Source organism: Lissotriton vulgaris, chromosome 9 (genome assembly GCF_964263255.1).
Source record: "Lissotriton vulgaris chromosome 9, aLisVul1.2, whole genome shotgun sequence".
Taxonomy (NCBI): Eukaryota; Metazoa; Chordata; class Amphibia; order Caudata; family Salamandridae; genus Lissotriton; species Lissotriton vulgaris.
Genome location: NC_141697.1, coordinates 425,674,807 through 425,692,208, shown reverse-complemented (window position 1 = coordinate 425,692,208; position 17,402 = coordinate 425,674,807). Strand labels below are relative to the sequence as shown.

At 49.7% G+C, this 17,402-nt stretch overlaps 2 non-coding genes across 2 annotated transcripts; both read right to left on the bottom strand.

The window, feature by feature from the left end:
- Positions 1 to 14,840: 14,840 nt before the first annotated feature.
- On the bottom strand, positions 14,841 to 14,947 carry LOC147690218 (U6 spliceosomal RNA). Its single transcript, XR_015300200.1, has one exon. It is a non-coding gene; the product is annotated as a U6 spliceosomal RNA (small nuclear RNA).
- A 668-nt stretch (positions 14,948 to 15,615) lies between these two features.
- Positions 15,616 to 15,722, bottom strand: LOC147690217 (U6 spliceosomal RNA). Its single transcript, XR_015300191.1, has one exon. It is a non-coding gene; the product is annotated as a U6 spliceosomal RNA (small nuclear RNA).
- Between the last annotated feature and the right edge of the window lie 1,680 nt (positions 15,723 to 17,402).

Genomic DNA, 17,402 nt, shown 5'->3' with positions numbered 1-17,402 from the left:
TATCCAACATTCACACTGTTGCTTTTGCAGGTCATCTTCTCGAAGGGATGAAAAGCTGACTGCAGAGCGCAAGGAAGCCAGTCGGGGGGAATTCAATAATCTTTACAAAACCTGCCTAACCGTAGACCACGGGGAAGAAGGGAAGGGGCGGGCAGGGGTAAAGCCGCAGGGATTGGGCGGATGGGGACTTGTTGTCATTCCCGTTGCGAGGACAGGGGTAGTGTGCGCAGTCGGTGTCATAGGCGTCAAAATAGGGGGGTTGGTGTGATGGGGGTAACAGTAGGAGGGGAAGTGGGGGCAGGAGTGTGCAGCACGGCTGGGGCAGCTGTATGCAGGGCAGGGTAAGTCAGTGCAGGGAACGTGGGGGCATAAGCAGGAGGACCTTTCAACATGGTATCGAGCAGGGAATCGCCCTGTTCTCCCCCTTCTACAAAACTTTTGCCTTTCTCTTCACGGGCCGGGTAGCACTTCTGCACCCGCGCCCTATGTTCCCTATCAGCCATCTCTACAGATTTTTCCATTCGGTCCTGTAAGTGCTCCCTAGCATGGTCAGCCGTTGACATCCGCTCCCGCTTCCTTTCTAGTGCCTTTTCCCACTTTGCTCTCTGTTCAATTTACTTCCTCCACAACCTGGCAGACTCAAACATCGAGGGAAGAATCTTCCATTTTAAAGCTGTACCTCTTTCCTCAACCCATAGAAAAAATTCTCCACCCAACATGGCCGTTTGACACGAAGTACCTGTCCCCTGACCTATAAGGGTGGGGAAACCCCAGACCACTTCTTGTTTTTTTCTCTATGTTCTGTCTGGAACACCCATAGACTAGCCCTACTGGCATTGGGATGAGGAGGTGAGTATGTTTAGTTTTCTTCATTTTGAGGGACTGCTATAGGGTCTCTATTTTTTCTGTTATTGTTTTTGTATTTTATTTTTCTGGATCACTGCACTGAGCAATTGGTGCACCGGTGGCCATCGTTATTTTGCTCACCAAGCCACCCCAGTTTAGACATGGCCATATGCAAATCAGTCTTGACCCTGTACCTCATGGGAACAGTCCAGCCTGAACTGCCAAGCCATGTTTTGCCTGGACCAGAATCAAGCATCCTAGGACCGGTTTCTGGCTATCATGAACTGGGGTGGTGTGGAGTGCAAGAAAACGATGGATTAGGCCCATATCTCTGTACTGGGGTGAATGTATGACATTGTTCTGCATTCTGTCCATCAATTGTTGTTTTTTGCATTTGTTACCCCGAGTGGGACGGGTATGCTCAGACGTCAGTCCCTTGCTCTCGACACCACTGGAGTCAAGCTATCCTGGCTGATGACGTCTGATAGCCAGAAACCGGTCCAGGAAAGACATGGCTTGGCAGTTCGGGCTGGACTGTTCCCATGAGTCAAAGGGTCAAGGCTGATTTGCATATGGCCATGTCTGAACTGGGGTGGTGTGGAGTGCAAAAATAAACGATGGATTATCTGTGTACACAGCCACGCTTGCAAGTTGTTTGGGTTAGTCAGGCTCAAGGATTGTTTTGTGACAGATTGTTTAATGTACCCTGGACGGCTTTCGTGAGCTTCTGTTAAATGTTAAAAATGTTAAATGTTAAAAGATTTCTAAAGCGCATGGCTGCCCGAAAGCGTCTCAGCGCTGACAGAAAATCAGGCGAGAACTGGAGAGCGGAGTTACGGGAACAGCCAAGTCTTTAGGGATTTCCGAAAAGGCAAGAGGTTGGGTTGGGCGCGGAGGTCAGGAGGGAGTGTGTTCCACAATTTAGAGGCGTTATAAGAGAAACGCCTGCCTCCAGAGCGTGATCTCTTAATCCAGGGTGGCAAGGTTAGATGAGTATTGGAAGAGCGGAGCGTTCTGGAGGTAGTGTAGGGAATGATGAGGACTTGAAGGACAGGGGGGGCTTTTCCATGGAGAATTTTGTGAGTTAAACAGAGGGCCTTGAACTGCACTCTTTGCAAGATGGGCAGCCAGTGTAGTGCTCTGATGGCCGGTTTGGCCATGCAATGATTCTTGGTGTCAGTAAGAATCCGAGCAGCAGTATTTTGCACTACCTGGAGCTTTCTTGTAACTTTGTTCGTTGCGCCGAGATACAGGGCATTTCTGAAGTTCAGTCTGGACAGGATAAGGCCCTGTATAAGGAGCTTTCTTGACTGAAAGGGAAGCAGCGGGAGAATTTTGCGGGCGGTGCGCAAGAGACCAAAACATACTCCTGCCGTTTTCCTTGCCTGGGTGTTCAAGGTGAGATTTTGATCAAGCCATATCCCGAGGCTTTTGATGTCTGATTTGGGGGTTGGAGGGGGGCCCATACACAGGGGCCACAAGCATTCCGGATGGAAGTAAGACTGATTACCCATCACCATTATCTCTGTTTTGTCGCTGTTGAGTTTCAGCTGGGACCTATCCATCCAGCTGACTATATCCCCCAGGCAGGAGTGAAAATTGATGGTAGAGTTTTCCTCCTGACTGAGAGAGACAACCAGCTGGGTGTCATCCGCGCATGTTAAAAGTTTAATTCCGTGGGGAGTAACAATTTTTTCAAGAGGAGACATGTATACGTTGAAGAGCGTCGGGCTCAACGATGAGCCCTGCGGCACTCCGCAGCGTATAGGGGTCTCCTTGGAAATATACTTACCCTCCGCCACCTGGAAGGAGCGGTCGTGAAGGAATGATTTTAACCACGACAGGGCAGACCCTGAAATACCAAGGTCTCTGAGCCTCTGAGCCAGGATATGGTGGTTGACGGTGTCGAAGGCCGCACTAAGATCCAGGAGGATCACTGCCACTGATCCTCCTGCATCAATGATCTTCCTAGCCTCTTCTACAACTGCCACCATTGCTGTTTCAGTGCCCTGGCCCAGGCGAAAACCTGTTTGTGAGGGTTTGAGCAGTTTGTTGGATTCCAGGTAATTGGACAGCTGGCTGTTGATACATTTTTCAGCCATCTTGCTGATACATGGAAGAAGCGAAATCGGCCTGAAATTGGGCAGGTTTGGGGGTCAAGGTTGGGTTTTTTGAGTAAGGTCCTGACCACCGCCTTCTTCCAGCAAGGGGGTACCGTTCCGTCTGCTAGTGAGGCATTGATCAGGTTCACCATTGGAGCAAGAATGGTGGGGCTGCCTGTTTTAAGATCTTAACTGGGGCTGGGTCACGCGGAGAGCCACTCCTAAGCGATTGGAGGATGGGGGATAGGATGTCCTCACTGATGGAGGTGAACGTGTCTAGTGTGTGTTTTGAGATTATAAAGCTGAGGGTTATTGACTTAGAAACTGGGATTTGGGAACCCTGATTGCTGAGGCTCATATCCCTGGCTGTTTAATCCCCCAGTCAAGAGTGGAATAAGATGCAGTGTTTGCACCAGGTGAAGTTTTGAGTTTTGATTATTGCCATTGTGATGCGTGGTTCCAAAGGCTGTGGTCATTTGAGGTGTTTTATTTGTGATTTAGTGTATATATCTTTCTGATCTCTTGCAGGACGTCCATTATATTTCCTAGAGTCCGTGGATCCTGTCCACACCGTAGTTTGCAGTGGATACTATCCTCAGATGAAGGTCTCAAAACAGGAAGTTCCACTGTGTGGCAGGATCCATGGATCCAAACACACGCAGAGTTTAAATACTCAACGCAAAGGATCTGTAAGTAACAAGATCCCACCACACTCACAGCACACTTTAGGGTGTACGTTGATATATACACCCGGAGTGGCCTCCCAGTTTTTCTTGCCACACCCACTTTAATGGTCCTGAAGAAAGCCTCAGGAACATTGTAGAAGGCTGAAACTAGTAGACCTACACTCTCCAGGGATATTGAGGCACATGTTTACCTCATTTGTATCCCAACTATGTTTTTACTCATGTCCTAGGAGCCTTCCATTAAAACTTTTATAAGGGCATTTCCTTAAGATATTTTTACCATTTATTTACACTTCACATAGCATTTCACTTTTCACCAGAACCCACTCCACTGTAAATCAGGTGTTGCTTAGTGCAATCCAGCATGACCCCGATGATGAAGCATGCCACCTACTAGGTAAGTGGGTGAGGGGTTTCCTAAGACAACCACTGGCTGTCTGCATTCCTCTACCAGGGGGAAGGTCGGTATTTATTCATGTATACATGACGGAGTGTGTAATTGATTCTTATCAGCGTTTATAAAATGCTATTTAGCAAAGAAGCAAAGCTTGTGTATTTCATGTACAGTGACAAGGTGGTATATTTCCCTTGCAATGCTATTTTTAATGTTAAAATTGAAAAGCATGGTATTGGGATCAATGCTGTTAGATCTGGGGGTCTCTAATTTGCAGAGGAAAGTACCTTAGACCAAGTAGGGACCCTTGCTTCTAGTCAGGGTGACGGAGTACACACAGTAGATAACCCCTGCTCCCCCTCTAGGTAGCTTGGCGCGAGCAGGCAGGCTTATCCCCAAGGCAGTGTGTGTAATAAATGCACTTAACACAACAATAATTCCCAATCCACCACAAACTGAGACCACACAGGTAAGTATATTTATACAAATATATCTTTATCTAATTGCAGCAGTAAAAATCAACAATATACGATAATTACTTGTTTTCAGGAAAATGTTGCACTTAATCTTAATGGTTGCATGTGAGTAGGAAGTTTTTATCAATAAAGAAAAATAGTCTCAAGTCTCTAGTATCAGTAGAAATTATATCGCTCCTAAAATGCCCTCAATATGCACTGTTCAAACAATGCCCGCGTGTGATTTATTTTTAGAATCAGCCCTTCACTCTACCGGGCCCACACCACGCGAGCGCGGCTCACCACGAGCTCCGGGCGCACCGCGCCGATGAGAACAGACTTGTTCCAGCCCCAGGCACTCTCAGCGCCCCTCACTGGTGATCCTCGCGCCTTCGCGCCAGAAATGTAGACTTTCTCTCTGCCCTGGCCAGTCCCGGCAGCCCTCTGCCCGCTCTCAGGTCCTCGGGGAGCAGCGGGGAGCTGACTCGGCGCTCCAGCGCAGGGACGCAGGCCAGGGGCAAGGATCACACACAAGGGATCCCTCGGCGAGGTCGGGTCAGTCTTTCCCCGGCTTCGGCGCTGGTCACACGGCTCTCGCGGAGGTCCCGATCACGTGGACCAATCCGGTCGCGGCACACAGGCAAGCCTCCACACACACCCGGGAGTCAGCCAATGGCAGTGCGGCTCCCGGGACAGGCCTGTGATGATGCCCTTCTGGTCAGCCAATCACAACTCGGCAACAGCGATGCCGCTGCGGCGCACAGGCCTATCCCGTTGCGACGATAGTGAGGGGGCTCGGCTCCTTCGACCAATGGGAGCGCGGCGGCTTCGATATTCGGGCCCGCAGCTCCGATCAGGAAAGCAACTTGCAGAGGGTGTTTCTGGCCCCGGGCCGTGACGGTGATTTGGCGGCAAGAGATTTTCGGGGCTGCAGATCGCGGTCAGCCTGTTTCCTCACCAGCAGATCGACAGGGGGGAATGCAGGACACAGGGAAACACCACGGGCCTCTCCTCACCCCTGAATCTGTGCCGATGAGCACATCGATCGGTCCTCACAGCTGGCAGGTAGAAAACACACGTTGGGGCAGGCCACCACACGATCTCCTTAGCACTTCTTGGCAGAGCTTAGGAACCTTTAACCCTGGGTTCCAAACAGGAGGCCAGCTCTTCTCAGGCCCTTGGAGATTCAGTTCAGGAGACACAGTACACAGAAAAGTCTCTGTAGTTTCAAGCAAGCAGGGGCACAGCCCACAGCAAAGTCCCTCTTCTCCTCAGCTTCAGTTGGTCAGCAGAACCGGTCAGCCCTTAGAGCACACAGCAAGGCAATCTTCCTTCTTAGTTCTTCTGCAGTTCTTCCAGCAGAGGTTCCTCTTGATTGTAGAATCTGATTTTCTGTTGTCTGGGGTCCTTCTCTTATACCCCAAAAAGTCTTTGAATTTCTTTGAAGTCTTTGTGCAAGTGGGCCCTGAGCCCGGTCAAAACCAGTTCTGGGTGTTGCTGGGGCACTGGGGGTTTCCTGGCTTACTTCTTTCTTTCAGTATCAGGGAAAGAGGTGACAGTCGCCCAGCGGGAGGTGGAGCTAGCATTGTGGTCAGGCAGGCACAGCCCTAGTCACTCCCAGGTGCTATCTCCTCCCACTTCCTTGGCAGCAAATGCAGCCTTTCATCCATGGGCTGACTCAGACAACCTCCTGGGGGCTCTGCAGCACCTGTCACCCTCAAACCAGACAGTCAATCCACAAACAGTCCCAGGCACACAGAAAGGTTAGACAAGAGAACAGCCACTTTCTAAAAGTACTATTCTCAAACACAGAATTTAAAAACAACCTTTCCTAAAAGATGTGTTATTAAATTCTGAGTTCAGGGATATCAATCACTTATGTCCCATCTTGTTCCTATGGGAAGATAGGCTGGTATCCATTGGGACCAGCCTCCCCCATGTTAATCTATGGAGCAAGATAACCTTGCAGCAGTGAGCACACAAAATGGCTGCTACTCACTACCAGAGCATGTTACCTGCACTAGTACATGCTCTACCTTACCCATGCACTGCACCCTGCCCAGGGGGGTACCTTGGGCCTTCCATAGGGGTGACTGATGTGCACAAACAGGGAAGGGTTAGGCCCAGCCAGTGGGGACACTGGCTAGGCGGACATGGCAGTCCACTGACTGCACACAGGCCCTGCGCTGGCAGGCCTAAGACACCATTTTAGGGCTACTTATGTGGGTGGCGCAATCTGCGCTGCAGGCCCACTAGTAGCATCTGTCATCACCAGCCCTGGCACACACAGTGCACTTTACTAGGGACTTCATGGTGATACAAATATGCCAATCAGGTATACCCAATCAATATGACAATTTACATAGGGAGCACTTAAACTCTGGCACTGATCAGCAGTGGCAGAGTGTCCAAAGCGTCTAAACCAGCAAAAACGAAATCCAGCACAGCATCAAAAATACAGGAGGCAGAGGCAAAAATATGGGGACAAACCACGCCAAGGGTGTCAGGTCTAACAGATGCGTTTGCTACATCATTAGTGATTTGTATCAGGGAACCAGAAAAAGTAGGGACGAAAAAGTGGTCATGTTAAGAATGATTACAATATTGGTAAATAAGAAACAAATGATATGTGATTTATTAGGGGTCTTTTATTAAAGGGTTTATGCCTGGACAGTTTATTTATCTAAACTGGATATCATGATATCTAATTAATATGTTCAAATTGGGAAACTGAGAGGCCTATTAGGATGGCGACCCGAGGTGAAGGGACCGTCCGCAGGGGCAGCGGAGGTCCCTCCATACTAATTAGGATGTGACTGCCACCCTGGCGGTCACATCCCGTATTTTTAACCTTGCGGTGGGTGCTGCTTGAAGCAGCACCCGCCGCAAGGTTCAAAATGCATGCTTTGCATTTACATGCACAAAGAGGGCAGGCACCGCTCTGTGCCTGCCGCTTTGTACATGTAAATGCAGGGGGGGTACCATAGGTACCCCCCATGTGCACCCCCCACACCCCAACACCCTGGGGGCCCGCAAGGGCCCCACAGAAACAAATCTCCACATGCTTATCCACAGCTGAAAATCCGCCGCAGAAAAGCATGTTTGCACACACATGGTAATTTGGCTGGCGGTGTCTTGCAGACACCGCCACCAAATTGCGGTCAACACCACGCGGATCAGCGGCGGACGGACCTGACGTCTGCCGCTGATCCCACCACCATCATGATCTGGCGGGGGTGTTTTTAGGGTCCGCGGCGGTGAATCCGCATCCTCCTGGCCGGCGGTGGCTTCCACTGGCCTGGAGGATGCGGATTCACCGCAATCATAATCGACCCCTGTATTAGTTACATTTCAGCTAGTGTCTCAATGCATCCTCCGAATGCTGAGAAAATGTATTAAACTGCTTCCTTGGGAGTCCCAAAAAACAGTCGTCCGAGCCCTGATTTTATCTAGACTAGACTACGCGAATGTGCTGTATATAAGACAACCAGAGTACTCGGCATACAGATTCCAAAAAATTCAGAATAAGGCCATACGCCTTCGGTTTAAGCTCCCCAAGCACGCCTTGATCACTCACTACTGTAAACAGCTACATTGGGTGCTGGTAAGAAAAGGATTATTTTGAAAGCACTCACAGTGGCTCACTTAGCCTATAACAAAGCGGTCTGAGCAAGAATGACCAACTACCGCCCTCACATAGAACTGAGCTGTCAATCCGCTCACCTCCTATCCGTCCCACGTATAAACAATAAAAGGTGGGGCGGCTCAGCCTGCTTACTACTGGCAGCCAAACTCCGCAGCAACTGAAAACCCACCCGTTCAAAGGCTAATTCAGTCATGCGCCCAGATATGTGCCATCTGCCTGGCGCCGGGACGCTTTCGCTGTAGCACTCTACAAATCCCTCTATTCATTCAGTCAAAGCCCAGAATAGATACTAAAAGTGTGAATGTATCTGAGTTATATGTATAAGTCATATTCTTTGTTAACTGAAATTAACTTTTCATATATTTGTGTTTAATTTTAAGATCATTTTCATTATCCCAATTGGGAATAAGATGCCGAACTTAAGTATTGTGTACTAAGCAACTAAGATGATATATTATGAATATGATATATTAGTGATGGGCGAATACAACAGATATGTGTTTGTTTATTGGACTGCAGTCTTACTGCACTCTTTTGTAATCGACCTGACTGTCCATCAGAACCTTATCACTTCTCCCCAAGGAACACATTCAGCTCATTGACTGACAGCCTTACAGAAATAGCTTCTCAAAAGCACAGCACAGATGACTCAGTATTCTGGTAACATGAAAACTGAAGTCCAGTTAATAGGAAAGCTGTTGCCTCCATGCAGGCCAGGTGTGCTGGACCGATCCATTCATTTGCAAGGAGTAAAGCAAGCCATACTTCCACATAGTGCCAGGAAATAAGAAACAAAACAAGTGTTTTGCTTATTTTTTAAACATTTTCTATCGATGCATGGGCTTGCATTCATGCTCACCAGGGCTTTAAGTGGGCCGGGTCTCACCGGTGCTGAGCACCGGCAGTTTTTAAAAGGGGGCCTCGAAAAGGGTCATTATCGGGCTCTGTTTTGTGCCCTGGCACAGGCAGACCATTTTTTTCCAGACTGCAGTGACATCAGGCCCATCGATGTGCATGTGCTCATACTGCTCACTTCTCACTAGTGGAGAAGTTACGGCATGACCTCATGCCAGGTGAGAGTCGCAGGGGAAGGGAAACCCTTTAAAAATAGTCTTTTTTCTCTGGATTTCCCTTCTCTTTTTGAAACTCAGGAGCAGCAACATTGTTGTTGTGTCACCAGGAATTTAAGTGGAAGCTTTTTCAATATTATATACAAGCCATAGTTGCTGCTTATTTATCTCATGCAACTAACAAACATTGACAAAGCCAATAGTTCTGACTTGTTGTAGGTATGATATTACTTGTTGGATCATATATCTGGATGCAATGACAGAAACAACAAAATATAAGTTGGGTGGGACACTTATGCTAAGCACAGCTTTTTAGCCTGCGTGTTTTTAAGCCACGCCACGCCCTTAATTACATTGGCCACGCCCCTTTGAGACCCCCCCCCCCCCCGTTTTTGCATCCCACTTAAAGCCTTGCCCTCAGCAATGAGGGCTGGGGATCGGGGAGAGGCTGCCAGAGTGTGTCTGTGCAGAGACAGCAAGTTTTCTGTTACCAGGAGAGATTGCCAGAGCTGTGCTATGATCTGGGTATGGCATTTTTGATATGCTGCCAGTCTGTTTCCACTCCTGCCTACATGGAAGCCAAAACCTGGCAGGGAAGGGCACAAATTGGGGTGTGAATCAAGGACTATAACAAAAAAACACCTGCTGGTGAGGAGGCTGGAAGTCACAGAATGCGTGTCGGGTAGGGCAGTAGCCAGTGCCCCAAAGGAACGTTCAAACTGGCTGTCCAGCTCCCTGTTTTTGCTTCCTGGTGCCAATATAGCATTATAGCCCACTGATGAGAGTTTTAACAGTGTTTAAAGGTTTTCCTCTGGGGTTTGGGCCTGTAACAAACATTATAGCCAGATCAGTGGGCTTAGCTAGACCTTTTGCCGCCTGTGACGGTCCCTGTTTTTTCCGCCCTTTGAAGGCCGCAGGTAGGATCGGGCCATGGGTGGCAGCGGTGAGACAGACGACGACAAGGGTAAAAATGGCTTCGCCGCCCCCAAAACTCATGCCGCCCAGGGCGGATCAACCCCGCTTGCTACGCCACTGAGCCAGTATCAGAACCGATATAAATGTATTAAAAATTCCACCTCCAGAAGGTAACATGGATTTTTTTAAACAGGGAAATTGAAAGACAAGATCTGTAATATTATAGAAGGTCAATAGCAGCAAATATTAACCCAGGCCATTACATTGTCTTTACTGGATCTCCCAGCATTGTGGTATTTTAACATCTCACTAGTAACAGATTATTCTGTAAGTCACTAGCACATTCCCTGCAGTTGGGAGCTCAGACGCCATAACAATATTTCCCTACATCACCCTGAATTTGTGATCAGGAGAAAGATAAGAACGAGACATGAAATGCTACCTTGAAATATTGTTTCTAGTGGTTTAATTCAGGAGGAACTAACTGTGTGTGCTATTCATATTCAGCCGAAGAAGCCAAGAGGAGTTAAACGTCCTTCTCCCGAGTTCTGCATTTAGCTTGAAAGAGCTAAATTCAGAACGCGGACCATCCGCTGGCAGAGAGGGCGGTGGTGAGAGTTCCGCCGCCGCGAGGTCTGTTCTATTCACTCCGAAGGCTCCCGCTCTTATTTTTAGAACAACGCCATTGTTTTCCCCCTAGTCGTGTGAAAACGCCTGAATAATGAAGTCGGGCGCACAGCAGGTGCATTTTAAAAAATGCTAAAATTGGCCAATGTGTATCTCAAGTTCTGCACGACTCGAAGCGACAGCGCGGATGTCATCAGTCGAATTCCACTGTCTGGGTAGTTTGCTGTAAGTACCCTACCGGCTTTAATTTCGCATATATTATGCTAATTTTATGCAGCAGCCTAGCAAACAAAATGGTTGAGAGATACGTTTAAAAACTGCTGTTTTATCATGTTCAGGGGGTTTGCTTGGCATGGGATTGAAGTATGCATACCTAGCCGTATACTATGTTCTGCGGAATTATTTCACAGTGATGGTCCGTTTGTGATTGCATTGATTGTCCAAAATGCAGATCAGCGAACTGCTACAGGTGATAAGTGATGAGAACAAAGTCATATGGAGCTCAGCCTAATAAGTGCCCCCACTGCACACTAGTATGGTTGTCATGTGACTCCTACATCTTGTAGTCCTTTGTGTTATGTAACATTTCTTATACAGTGATTTGCACACGTATGATTTATTCTCTCTGCGTAATTAATGTGTGTGAGCAAAGTGCTCTGAAACCCTACGCTGGTTTCAGTGGCGCTGCAAATCAAATTAAATGCATCAGACCAAGAGTGTGGTTATGGAGACTTGAGGGGCACTGTTAAAGGTTGGTAGTTAGGGAATCGTTGGCAGCGGTGGTCACTAGGGGGCACCAACAAACATTGTTCCACAGGGTGCCACCAGTGATAAAGCCGGCCCTACCCATGAGGCCAGGCCACCTCACCCATAGGTACCTCCATTAGCCTTGTTTCAGCAGTAGTAGCTGCAACTCACCAGTGGTCGGCAATGCAGGATTTGCACACTCACCCAACTAAGTTAACAAACTTCACGGTCTCTCTGCTTCATGTATAAGTAGTTTTAACATATGCTGCCTGCTTTGGGGGCACTGGAATTATGCAGCAATGGAGGACAAAATTATGCTGCAGTGTTGACTAAATTATGCAGCAAAAAAAAACAGCTGCAGTATAATGCGGTAATTTTTTTGATACTTTATTATTTTGCTATTTTTACACATGCTAAGAGCCTGTGCAAAGATTTTGCCTTATTAGTACCAGTATAACATACAAATGCCGCAGTGAGAAAGGTGATCAGTCAACCTTTGCAAAGGGCTGTCCACTTCACAGAAACACAAGTCACATTTTTAAGTACTTTTTGATCAGTTTGAGCTACAAACAATTTATTAGTTAAAATCATCATGTTCTACAGCAGATGATGCATTATGTGGCAATTATTGCAAAAACATAATTATATAGAAAACATTTGCAAACTAGGATTTTTTGCCATTCATATCTGAACTGCTTTTGTGGAAAAAGGGAGAAATGCTGAGGACAGAAACTCCAGGCTCGGAGACAAATGGCTTGTGCTTCCACTTTTAAGCGTTATTTGTGACATTCCGTGATTGGAAACGAATGCCACTTTGTGAATGTATTTTAATGTCAATACCTCATATTAAACCTTAAATAAACATATATCCATTGGTTGAATTAAATAACATGATAAGCTGTAACTAGGTAGTAAAATGCCAAACAAATACTAAAAATTAGAATAATTAGCTGTTTCTGGCCACACCTTTGACTCCGCCCACTGACTCAATCCTCTGGTTATTCCTGCCCTCGAATTCTCCGCCCACAGTCCCTCTACTTTTTTTCCCTCACTTCGACAACCCAGTAAAACAGGTTAGTTAATATGCAACCGCTAAATTAGCATGGACTGTTTGTAGCATGAAGTAAGTAAGTTCATGGAAGCAGGGCCGGCGCTAGGCATAGGCAATGTGTGCAGCTGCCCAGGGCCTCGCGCTCAGCTGCACAACAGGGGGCCCCCACCGCTTCACTGTGAAAGGCCACACTTTCACAGATTGCCCATCTGCTCCTCCTGGGCCCCCTCCCCGCACAATCACAATACAATACACATGTAAGGCTGGAGTCGACCTTGCTGATCACGGAGTGTTGGCATTCCTGGGGGTGCAGGGGTGGGGGGAAGGCAGAGCAGCTGGCCAGCATCACAGTGTCAGGGGCGGGGGAGCTCCTGTGTTAAGTACCGGCCATTCCCTTTCTGCATTTTGTTGCCAGGTGACAGAAGGCCCCTTTGTTTCCAGGACCAGCCGGACACAGGTAAGGGAGGTGGGTGAGGAGAGGAGGGAGCAGCCAGATCAACTGGCTTTTGTTAACTTAATGTATGTAGAACTGCCAGTGCTAGGGAGTGTTTTACGAAATGACTCACTGCTTCAAAGGCCCAGGGGAGGGGGCATCCTTTCCGTGGGCCTCTAAGCACTATAGAAAGCTCCAAGGTCCAGATGTGGGGGCCCCTTTCCCTGGGCCTTGTAGCCAGTACTCCTTTATTTGTTCTCCAGTGAAATGAATCCAAAAAATAAAAACTGTTGCTGGAAAGGTCGTCTTTTTTCTGACATTTTTCACTTCTAACCTGCAGCATTGGGATGGAGAGAAATGCCCCGGTTACTTACCGGTAATCTTCATTACTCCGAGTATAGTCTTCCTCGCCACATGAGTTACAAAGTGAGCTTTAGCTCCACAACAGAACCCTCCAAAGCAAAAAGAAACCACCTCCCACCCCTCTCCCAACATGGCCGACCAGTCCCACCTGACCTCTATAAGAGGCGGGCCGGCGCAACCAATCAGCCTGATCTACCAAGCAAACAATGAAGCCGATAGCCAGACAGGGAGGGGGGGAGGGAACTCATGTGGCGAGGAAGACTATACTCGGAGTAATGAAGATTACCGGTAAGTAACCGGGGCATTACCTCCTCGTAAGTCTTCCTCGCCCCCTGAGTTACAAAGTGAGCCAATACCCAAGCCAACAAGGCTTCATTGACCACCAGAACAACAACACCACACGTCGATGCAGAGAAACCAACCCAAGGTTGATGTACAACAACTGAAAAGAAAACAGGGACCACAGGAAACCTGAAATCAAGACCTCCAGGAAAGGGAGGCCAACCAGGAGACGCAGCTCCAGCACTCAGAACGGCCCCAGCGAAGTCCCCCCGGGACTGCTAGAGACCCAGGTACCAGGCGGGGGACGACCATGCCGAAGACCGATAAAACTCCACAGAGGAGACACCCACTAAGGGGGCCCAGGGAACAGAGCCACACCTCGCGGACCGACCCTGGGCCCCCGCCGGATCCACCGAACCCAGCGAAGCGTAGGGAAGGATGCCAGCCTGTGCAAGCCCGCGAGCCAAGGAGGAACGAGGGCTAGCGGCCCGAACGAACCGGGCCCAAAAGGCATAACACAGGTCATCCCACCGGGAAAGGAATAAAACGTGCGGCTAAGATAAGCCAAAACAGCACGCCGACCAACCAGCCCGGACAAGGGAGGGACCACGTTGGCCGGAAAAAAGCAGTAAAGATACCACCTGAGTCCGAGGCCCCAGGGAAGGGACCCCGGGAAGGACACGGGGGACATGCCGGCGGAACAACCCCGTCCGGCAAAACCCGCAAGAAGGGCGGGGAGCGGAGGAACGACCCCCGCACGTCCATCCGCCCAGCAGACACCATCGCCACCAGGGAAACCTGACAGGCGAGGAACCGCAGAGCCACCGAGGGCCGGGGCCCAAAAGGGCGGACCCCGAAGAGCTCGTAGAACGAGAGAGGGAGTATGCAAGTGTATTGCGATGTGCATAGCGCACGTATCACCCAAAGGCATCAAGGTGCGGGCCTTGGGAACCCGACCTGGTATACCCCTGTGAGATAACCCCAGCAGGATACAAGGCGAGAGCCAGGCATCCCGCCGCAAGGGGCCCAAGTGGAGATTAGGCAAGCATCTGCCCAGAGATGCAGAGTGTGAACACGTGAGACGAGTAGGCACCGGCATGAGACTTCACGAGTCCAAGGAAGTATTGAAGCCCAAGACCCACCGAGGCGGGGAATCGAACCCAGGTCCAGGACCATCTCAGCTACCGGGACTGCCGCCTCCAACCCCTGAGCCACACAGCTCCACTAACATGGAACGCTCCACGAATTTGCGTGACCTCCTTGCGCCGGAGCCGCGGCAATCCTCTCAGTATCGATCCAAATCATGTATACGTGCCGCCGGAGCGAGCATTGGAACAATCGCGGGAACCCAGCAGCAAAGCCACAACCCCCGAGCAAGCATCCTCCTCCGCTCCAGAACCAGGCCTGCACAAGGAGGCAGGCCAGCCGACAAGAGCCGGCTCAACACCGGCGCCGAGAGCGGGGGACCCAATCACTGTACGGGAAGATCCGGGATCGGCCAGGTGGCTCGAATCGCCAGCTCGGCCAAAGGAGAGGGAACCCGGGGCGGAGGACCCCGCCGGGAGCCAAAAACAGGAATGCCCCAGGACATGCGTGGCCACCACGCGCGGGTGCCAGGCACATCACTCCAAAACAAGTCCATGCGCAGCCGAGTCGAGCACCCCGGCCCTGCCCAAGCGAATCCCCGAGGACCCGCGAAATCAGAGGGCACGGGGGAAACGCGTACATCAGACTGAAAGGTCACGCGAAAGACGGGGCAATAAGGACCCGGAAGGAGGAGTAGAACCCGGGCCGGAGGGCCGAGTCCCCCCCCCAGAACCGATCCACCGGAGGCAGACCGAGCCGAGGCACCAGGCGCCGAAACACCACCGGGACAGGGCGAGACAAAGCAACGAAGGAAGATCCGACATAGTCGAGCCATCACCGAGCCGGACCCCGGGGGAAGGATGGCCCGAAGGGACAGGACCGGCGAAACCGACCCTTCCAGGGCGACTGACCCGGTATATGGAACGCCTCACGAACATGCGAGTCCACCTTGCGCAGGGGCCACGCCAATCTCCTCAGAATTGTCCCAACTTATGGATATGAGTTGCCGAAGTGAGTACGGCCCATACATGGGGACACCGAAGCATAGGTGCCAAGGCGGCAGGTCAGGACCAAAGGATGTTATTGCAGGTCTAATGCAAGATTAATCTCCACATTATGAGAGTCAATGCAATATCCAGGCAAAAATTACTCGTTTTTGCCCAACCTGGGGTTCGAACCCCCCATTACCTGCACGTAGTGCACCCAGACAAAATCCCTGCATTCCAACAGCACATTTCAGAGACTACATTCAGAATTGAAGTCATTAATATCGTAGTGCTGCCTGCAACTAGGCTGTGCGCCACAATGCATTGGGATATATCCATGGGCAAAGGCACGTGAATGAACCCCTGCCCCTCCACGGGCGAGGTACAACACACAGAATCTGCGTACCAAATGCACGGCCAACATGTACATCCACACATGCGACCAGCGCATTGAATGCCACCGGAGCCCCAGCACACACACAGGGGAACCAGCGCCGGACCCGAAGCCCACCAACGGGCAAGGGCCCTTTAGTAACGACCGGGGGAGACACAGGCATTTACAAACACTCCACACCCCCGGCCGCCCCCCCCCCCTGTAGACCCTTGGCACGCTAGAGCAGCACCTAACCGGCCCCACAGGACCGGGGGAAGGAAGAGGGGGGGGGGATTAGTAGGCCTAAGGCACTCGAGACCGCTAGAGCAGGTCCTCCACCCTAAACCCCAAGGGTCAGCTCACGCCGGCCCATCTTACCTGAACAGTGCTCTGGAGAGAATCGTGCAGAACAAAAAAAACAGGCTGATTGGTTGGGCCGGCCCGCCTCTTATAGAGGTCAGGTGGGACTGGTCGGCCATGTTGGGAGGGGGTGGGAGGTGGTTTCTTTTTGCTTTGGAGGGTTCTGTTGTGGAGCTAAAGCTCACTTTGTAACTCAGGGGGCGAGGAAGACTTACGAGGAGGTAATAAAAGGTTCAAAACGTAAAAAATAACTAAAGCAAGACAGAGTGGGTCGAAAAGGGGCCAGATTGATTTTATTCACAAGCAAAACACATTAGTGCCACTTTACAGAGTTTGCCAGTGAAGCACTACTTTTATTTTCTTGTCTTTCTCTGAACAGTATTGTTTTCCCCGGGTTTGGAAGTGCACCATTCCTAAATGTACTGCAATACCTGCTTGATGAGCGGATTGGAAAACAAAATGCATGCTGAGGCTCTGTATTCACGAATGTGGTCTTTTTGAACTATATTGCTTACGTTTTGTAAGGATATAAGCAATGGACATTGAAACTGGCCCCTTCCGGCCCTGTAGTCATGGCCCTAACTTTTCATGGAAAAGCACTCATTGATTTCTGAATAATAAGTGCAAAAGGGTTAAGGTAACCATGTTGTTCCTACTTACATTTCACATGCTTTTAATTAATCTTACATTCTTTATGAGTGTTTGCTTTTTCCAGGATGTTGTCACTTTTTTTTTTTAGGCAGCATATTGCTCTTGTCTAGTGCCTAATTTGAATTGGGTCGCCTCCAGGTGTTTATAGCGGGGCGCAATTGGATTTGTAGTTGAAGGCAGTGCGAGTTTCTCCCAGTGGGGCAGTATGGTGTTCAGTGGGGGAGAGGATGTGGCACTATGGTCAGAGCTTCCAAATTTGGAACTGGGGAACCAGGTTCAGCCTTCATGACCAGTCCGTCAGACCACTCTCCTAAGAGAGCACATTTAGT